Source organism: Halyomorpha halys, unplaced genomic scaffold, assembly GCF_000696795.3.
Source record: "Halyomorpha halys isolate HHAL.00 unplaced genomic scaffold, Hhal_1.1 Scaffold2619.1, whole genome shotgun sequence".
Taxonomy (NCBI): domain Eukaryota; kingdom Metazoa; phylum Arthropoda; class Insecta; order Hemiptera; family Pentatomidae; genus Halyomorpha; species Halyomorpha halys.
The window spans coordinates 1-9,126 of record NW_027105203.1 but is presented as its reverse complement, the minus strand read 5'-3'; positions in this window follow the sequence as shown (position 1 = coordinate 9,126).

Sequence of the window (9,126 nt, the reverse complement as noted above, 5' to 3'; positions counted from 1 at the left end):
TTACTGGAAAAGAAATTGTTGTAGGAAAAATTAATTTTGAGAACAATATTTGTTTTATTAACTACCATATCAAATAATTGACCGTTATAATTAATTCATAATAAAAGTAAATTTCATATTTATTAATAAAAGTTAATCAACAACAATTTATTGAAGAATATTTTCTTATTTACATAAATCCTTGTTAAAACGTTTATTCTGAAGTTCTGTTCCTCTGAGGTAATTGAACCATTTTTGAAAGTTGTTGGAACTATTTCGGTTATATAATTACAGGATTAATAAAAATATTAGATCAAATATCCTGCCTAAAATTTTGAAACATATACTTTTAAAAGTATTTTTTTTTAAAAATATATGAACTTATGCAAATATGTGCCGTAAAACTGTCCATGTATTGAATGAAATAAACCACTCTCAAACAATCATTATAATAAATCATTATTAAATTTTTATTTTATTTAATTTAGAATTGGACGTATTCCAAAGATAGTACCGTAGAGATCACCCTATAGACTTTCCTATAGCTATTATAGTTGTTTTAAATTAACTTCATTCGATAGTAAAATTTATGGAATGCAGCAAATACAAAATTAACAAACATTTGTCAGATGTGCCACTATTAAGCAAAACAGCTATGCAAGCAAAGCAGATCTGTTTTTCTTCCATATAATATTAAAACGTCTGGAATATTTTTATTTATACTATGTTCTGTTATTAGGGATGGTTAGGGGTGGTCATCGTTTTGTCTACATTGTGTCATTAACGGTCATTGTTTCGTTTATGGTTTGATTACTAAGTAAACATAGTGACTCCGAGATCACCAATGTTTGGTCCCATATTTTGATGAATAAAGGTATATTTTTATGCGGAGAGAAATCTTTTCAAGGTGCTCTTCGATATAGATACGAATACATGTGGCATAGTAGCTTATTCCTCCGAGATATAGATATGTGAATGCGGAATAGTTTAATTAATTATTTACAGAGTGCTGTTAAATTATCTTCAGTTAATTTTTTTTTCATTCTTTCTACAGATGTATTTATAAATCTTTAGTTATTTTTTAGAAAAATAAGGATTGATCAAGATTTATGAGTAAATTAACTCATAAATTTCTTGATTAATACTTTGTAAATTATTTATACTATCTTATATTAATATAATTAGAGTTCTAATAATTAAAAATGATATTTAACCATTTTTTTGGGAGTATTATATTAAACCAAACGTTTCCATTTTCGAAAAACTATTTATCATTACGTGGGTGATCTGAATTATAAAGAAGTAGCCAGAGAGGGTCTTATTCCAAAAGGCGCTGCTAAAATTAAAATGCTCAACATTTTCCTAAGTAGCTGCTCGGTAGAAAGGAAAGTGAAAAGTAAATCTTGTTGGTGGAACAGATGTCTTAGTAAGTAAACAAACGGTAAATCACTTTAAGTGGGTTTAAGCTGGAGGAAGATTACTGGATCCGGTATCAAGACAGAACTATTCAACCGTCTCCTGCTATATCCTCCATATTTTTCTTAAAATCACTCTTATTACTGAATAAAAATAAGAAATATTACATAAATAATGTTTTATAAGTGATAAAAAAAATATCCATTCAATATATAACATCCTTTTGGAAATTATCAAAGTTAGTTCATAAAACTTGATTCAACATATTTTATTATGAATGAATACAAAATGTCTAAGATGGGCTTAAGCAAAGAGGTTCAAAAATTAAGCATTAAAGTTTGTATGAGACATACATTGTACTATGGACTGCTGTTAATTTGCGATAACTATGTGTATTATATGGGAACTGTTTTCCAGTGTGCGTGTGAACTCTAATTGAAAGTAACCCCAGTCTATGGTAACTATAAATACATGGTGCGTTCAGTAAGTTTCAAGACTGGTCTCATAAGTGTAAACATTCAAAGCAAACGTAAGGTCTTCCATGTATGACTCTCTAGTATCAACAATAACACTTTTTCCACTGACGCTTGGAGTTGTTGGGGTGTTATTCAATTCTCAGGAGATGGTAAGTGTTCCCACACTGGAAAATTTACGACTACACTACTGGAGATGGCATGTCTTGTAATAAGGTTTGGAAAAAATGTCAACATAACGCCATTTTTGGTTAGCATCATGCCATGATGATTCAGGCATATAATTAGTACCTCTACTTTAGATAACCGGTAACGTTGAGGAATGAAAGGGTTTGCAACAATACAGTAACGTTGAGTTGATAAACAATGCCTGCGAAGCTTCTACATCCTCTCAGAGAGTAACTACTCCCCTCGAAGTGTCAAAGTCTGAAGCATATATTTATGAGGAATGAGACAGTGGTAACAGTGCAAATTTACGTGGAGCCCCCAGAAGGTGTCGTGAACCGGCCTGAATCCAGATGGACAGAAGACGAATGCGATCTTCCTAAACTGAATCTTAAAGATTTTCATTATTTTGTAATTGTTTATTGGGTTAGACAGGTGATTCATACATGACAATAACTTGGCCGGAACTCGTGTTCCCTAAAGGCAAGGATGAAAGTAAATAAATGACCATTACATGCAAAAAACCTGAAGTATCTGGTCAGGCATTGAATCTGACAAAGAGGAAACCTTTTGTAATTATTACTTTGACATGAATAAGAACCGAGAAGACATAGATTTCCAATATAGGATTGGAATAGAAAGGACAGAATTTCCTGTAATAACAATAAACTAACTACATCGCATCCTACGTGACATGGTAATAGCTGAATCTAGGAACGGTAATAAAATTGCTTCCTCGATCTCATCTCGCTTACCTGAGGTAACTTGAGAAACTACTGAGGAATAGAATTGGAAATATCTACCTTCCCATCCTCCTCTCACTTTGAATATTACATAGCATTTCATTTCATAATCTACTTATTTGCCAAACTCATAGAGGCACTACGTGGTTGTAAGTTAGATGAATACCAGGAAGTCAAAGAAAATTGCTAAATTTGTTTCTGTGTCATCAGAAAATTTATTCATACTAAATTTTTATTCCATCGGAATACGTAAGCCCATTCAGAAACGTGACTTAATTTATTTAAGTCTTTCTGGACTAAACTTTGTATATATTTATAAAAATTATATCCTAATTTAAAAATGAACATGAAATTACAATAATTCATTTGAAAGCCACTTAAGCCCAAAGTATGTAAAGGATGTATCAGCAGAAAATGCCAGTAAATTAAGGCAAGTTAATTTATCAAAAATCTAGTTCAATGCCACCAATCTCAAATTCCTCCCTCTCTCGATACATTTTCGCGATATTTCTAAACTATGTTTCAAAAAGTTCACGTTTTCCTTCTCTCCTAATTTCTCTTCTGAAACCGAAGATTCAACTTCTCTTACCATTTTCATAAGATGAATTTACAAAAAGATTGCAACCAATTAGTTGGAAAATGATTCTTAATTAGTTTCTTGTAGCAAAATAAGCGAGTAAAAAGAATAATATCTGTAAATACTCGATAGAATCTCACCCAATGAATTTTTGAAATTGACTCTTGGAGGTTTTATTAAAGTTACTTTATTCCATCAGCTTTTAAACGGTATACACAACTTTGCGAAACTGGTTTAATATCAAAGAGATATTGTGATTGGAAGAACTAAATATTAGATACCTACCTGATATTATTTTTGTTCTAGTTTTGTATTTCGTACTTAAGTGTTTTCCTCAGAAAATTTTACTAATGATGTAGAAGCTGTTGCAAAATGCAGTATTATTACAATATTAACTTAATGCTATTAATCAATAATTTTACTTTTATTTATTGTTTAATTAAAGCCTATGACCCCCACCCCTTTACAAGGTGATTTCCGAAGTACCCACCGATTTGTAGCCATGAAGTCAGTGTGTATTTATTGTGCAGCTATTTAAAATCGTTGAAACCCATTCTGCCATTGTTGAGCTATAACTTGGGGAAAAAACACGGGTCACGTATTAATATATTATATATATTATAATATATATATTTTGGATAAAGCAGAATGGGAACGCCGTTCCCAGGCCTTCTCACACCACTACACCACTGTTCATCTCCACACTGGATCCATTCGCTCTTCCTTGATCTGTAAGGTCATAGTATACCCTGTCAGGGGTTCGACGATCTCTTTCTATCAGGTTGGCGCACCATTTTTAGGGGCCAGGTCTGCCGCAATAAGTAACTGGGGCTGAAACATCCTAAACTTCATCTCATAGGAGTTAATTTGAAACTTTCCCATCCTGGTGGTGACTTCTTACGGGATTACACAAATTCTGTACTTATCCTGCCTCTGCAAGAGCACTAACGTACACCAGACTCTGTCAAAGCCGAAGGAAAAATCAACAGGAAAACAAAACAGAGAACTAGTGACGCTTAATAATTATGTTCATAAATGATATTTTATAATGACGTGTTCATTTTGAATATTTTTTCTAAAAATAATGTAAACCAACTAAAATTTCAATGGACCACATAATTTATATTTTAGTAAATAAATATTTACGACTAACTTGAATAATTGATAAAAAGCTGCATTAGTTGTTGGCCAAATGTAAGAGAATAGTGAAGTATAGATTCGGATCAAGAGAGAGAGAAGGAGTGAATGATGGACCAGTCTAAGGGATGACTGATCTGCTTCGTAGAGTTTCTTCACAGACTGGATCTGCTGTGTAGTACTTACAGTAGGCAAGCGGCCAACCCTATACTTGGCCTCCATCTAATGTTAGTGATACATCTATCTTAGCTATGTTCAGCCATTTAAGTCAGTGAATCAGGCAACTTTGATGTCTTAAATGGAATAAATTATTACAACATACTTCTCCATTTATAAAAAAAAAACTGTCACAATTTTCAGAAAATAAGGAAAAATAAAAGTTTTTACCACGAAAAATGGAATGAAACTTGCGATTTTCTATAAAAATAAAAACTTCAAACAAAGGTATTTTATATAAAGGTATTCTACTCAACTATTAATAATTATAACTTAAGTATTTTCCCAAACTAATTATAATATAAGGCTCTGTAGAACCCGAATGCTAGATGTCGAAACCACCAATCGCTGTCTGCTCACATGATTCTAATTTATTCAGCTAGTAATCTTCCCATTTACGTCTCGGTGTCCTTTAACCTATCGCTTTGCCCTGGTGCTTTAACCTATCAGATCAGAATATTTTTTTAGAGATTTATTCATAACTCACCAAAACAACTATTCTCTAAACCAGTGTTGTGATTAACTGTAAATCCCGAGTTTTTTGTTGTATTTATTATAATATTTTTAATTGTTATTAAAACACGAAAACGAAACATATTTGCAATACAATTTTTCCTATAGGTAATCATTAACACCTAGTTTAATTTTTTTAAATAACAGATTAAAACCATATAAATTCCCAATCGACATTCTTTGATAAAACAACAAGATAGATAACATCCTAAAACAATGAATTTACAGATCATAACTTTAGTTCGTTGGTAAAAAACCTATAAATACTCCAATAAGCCGCACCCACTCATGGCGTAATGTCACTGAATAGGATAAATATTTCTTTAAGAGATTGACTTTAAACATAAACCCATTAATAATAATACTGAGATCCATCCTTCTACCCTTTCAGATTTTCAAGGCAGTTTCTTCGGACATATTTTTGTTTCGTGATGTTATAACAATAGGGAAGATACTATAATTTTATAATAAACTTAGCAAAAAACGATGTACAACTTAATGAAATACATTTTTGTTTTGATATTTTAATCTTGCGTTATTCCCATAATATATAATGCAATATTTAATTAAAAATTAATATCAGACCGAATTGAAAAGTAATCTCACAGATTTTTAATTAAAATATTGCTCTACATATTACTGAAATAATGTAAAATTGTTAAAATATCAGAATATATATGTATTCCATTGAACATTATATAATAAAATAAAACAACTGGGAAACTTTCAAAGAATGAATAAGCAAATATTAAAAAAATAGTGACACATTGTCTTGAAGATATGATGTAAACTAATAATTTCGGAAATAAAAGTTTCTCAAAACAGTAACAAAACAAATTATCATATTAAAAATTATATAAACAACATCACTTATACTTACAGAAGTTGTAACGTGGGATATCATGGATCATTCAACAGATATTTTAATAATTCTCGAAAAAAAAATTGCAACAATACTAAAAGTAGCACTCAATAGACTAGGAGGATAGCAAAAGTGAGGAATTCTAGAATCGAAAGGGCACCGTCAACAATGAAAACTGTTTCTAGGTTATCTCAGATGAAGTGCAACTACTGGAGTGTTAACTGAAAAATATTGTAGTCGCATATCTTACCTTTAGGTATTATTCTTCAGTTTCTTAACTAAAATATAAAACTTTTAAATAATAAATTTGTAGATTTAATAGCAAGATGTGAAATTTCAAGAATAATCTTGAAGTTTAAGAGTAAAATATTTCCGAAAAAATTGTATAATATAATCAAAAGAGTATTCACCTGTACTATTAGAAACAAATTTTTGAAAACTTCAATATAGATTTTACAGTTCATACAATGCGTCATATTTTTGATGCCTTTGCAAATTTTATTTTTAAAGCTAGTATATTAAAGAGAATGACCTACCCAAATAGTTCTGTTTTAGTCAAAATAAAATGCGATGATGACTAAACTGTATTCTGGTTCAGGCCACTATTGCCCTCATAATCTCATATGTCTTCACATGCATGTTTATATAACAGAGAATATAAAGTACTGTAAGTGAAAGCAGGTTGCCAAACGTTTTTAATTATAAGATGACATTTTTTTTATGTTGTTTTTCTTATATATATTTTCTCTATTGGCAGATCGACCTGTTGGCCCTTTCATAGTTATTATATAAGAGTTTGATCCATTTCTTACAATTGTCAATAGTAGAGAATAGTCTAGTACAAAATACACCACTAACTATTATATAAAAAATAAATAAATAAAAATACAAACAGAATCGCTAATATTTATAGAATAATTCAAATAAACAACTGATTTATATATAATATAAACATAATAAAGAACAGAAAGAAAAAAAATAATAATTGAAATAAAAAACAAATAAATATATATGTTCATAACATATTGTTCTGTAATAGCCTGGACTTAAGTCTTCGAGGAGTGGGTTCTCCACATTGTAATTCAGTTGCTGTTTGAATTTGGTTTAATATTTTTCGATGAATTCATCTAAAATTTAGTTATAATTCTGGATGTAGTTGACATTTTCTTTGTGCAAAAACATAAATTGTTTAAATCTTCCGTAATTTTCATAAATTCCTATCTAGGGTGCTAAATTATATGGAATGTATTTTTATTTTATTTTTATAATATTTTCAGGTGAAAAAAATATAAATTTTTCCATTATTAAAATCATTTTTTCTCATTTCGCTAATATTCATAGAATAATTAAAACAAACAACAGATCTATATAATTAAAACATGATTATATAAACATTATAAAGAACAGAAAGAAAAAATAAATAAATAAAATATTAATGATTGAAATAAAAAAAACAAATAATTTTAAAGTTCATAACATATTGTTCTGTAATAGCCTGGGCTTCAGTCTTCGAGGAGTGGGTTCCCCACGTTGTAACTCAACTGCTATTTGAATTTTGTGTTATATTTTTCGATGAATTCATCTAAAATTCAGTTATAGTTGACTTTTTCTTACTAACGAATGGAAGTCAACTGCGATTCTCAGGACCTAGTTTTAGAATGATGGATGATAATATTTTTTTTCGTTTTGTACAAGATGCCACTCCTCAAACATTACAACCGTAAATATTTTGTATCATTATAAACCTACTTTGATTTTTTTTTCTTCAGGGTATGCGATATAATTATGAAAAGTACTTTTTTTATTTTATATTATGATGTTATCAAACCGTTAAAAGCTAGCATTAAGTGAATAGTATTTGAAAATGGAAGACGTTTTTCAGAGTTTTAAGACGACAGATTTACTTTCAAATTACAAAAAAAAAAAAAAAAATGAATTAATAATAATTCTGTGTATATTATTCTCTGAGTGGAAGTCTGAATAAGGATATGAACAACAATAAACGGTCATAAATGATATTACAGATGGCCTGCGGTGAAAGCAAGAACAGGGCCCTTAGAGCATAAGGGGAAAGTAGTAATTGGTGTTAGCATCACAAAGGCTCAGCTGGGCCAACACCAACATTTGTAAAACAAGAGGGCTCCCGATATGTTCTGATTCCTCTCAACCCACCCCTTACCCACCCTCCAACTCTTCAAACGGCTCCTGATTTCAATTGAGCTCAAAACACCGTGAACAGTCATCACGACCGAACTTCTGTGTTCCACCACGTCAAGTACACATAGTCCATTTGTTTGTTCCACCCACTATAATCCTTGAGGTCCGATTGTTTCTCATTTAATTAACCTCTTTTGTGTTGAACGTATTTGCTTTAATATTAGGTAAATCCAACGGCGTGGTAAAACATCAAATGCCCCGAGCTTTATCAGCATGAAATAATTAAGTGTTATTAGAGAACATAGTTGAGTATTGCGTAAAGTTGTTTTGTTTTAACGTTTAATTTTGAAAAAAAACTAATGACCGAAATAAAATTTTTATAATAACCTTCACTTTTTAAATAAACAGCATGACCTTACATATACTACTCATTGGCTGAGAAAAGGTTCTTTAGGAATATGAACATCACCGTCTTAATCACTCCGGAGATGGCTTCCTATAGAGGCACTCAAAAGTGTTGTGTCATTGACTAGGTGCAAGAGTCCGTTGTCTCCGAGAGCAGGTCATAACCTGGGTAGGACGAGGAACACGGCACACAGTGGCAGCTAACTGCCATTTTTGTGCAAAAAACTATGCATTGTTTAAATCTTCCGTAATTCTCATGAATTCCTATGTTATGTATGATGCTGAATTCAATTGAATGTATTTTTATTTATTTATTTTTTTAATTTTTAGAATATTTTCAGGTGGAAAAAATATTAATCTTAATTTTTCCATTATTAAAATCATTTTTTCTATCAATTAATTAATTTATTATCCAAAATAGTCTCAACACTATATATTTATTTATTTGTCCTACGTTTCGGCCCTTCCAGCCATCCTCAGGGA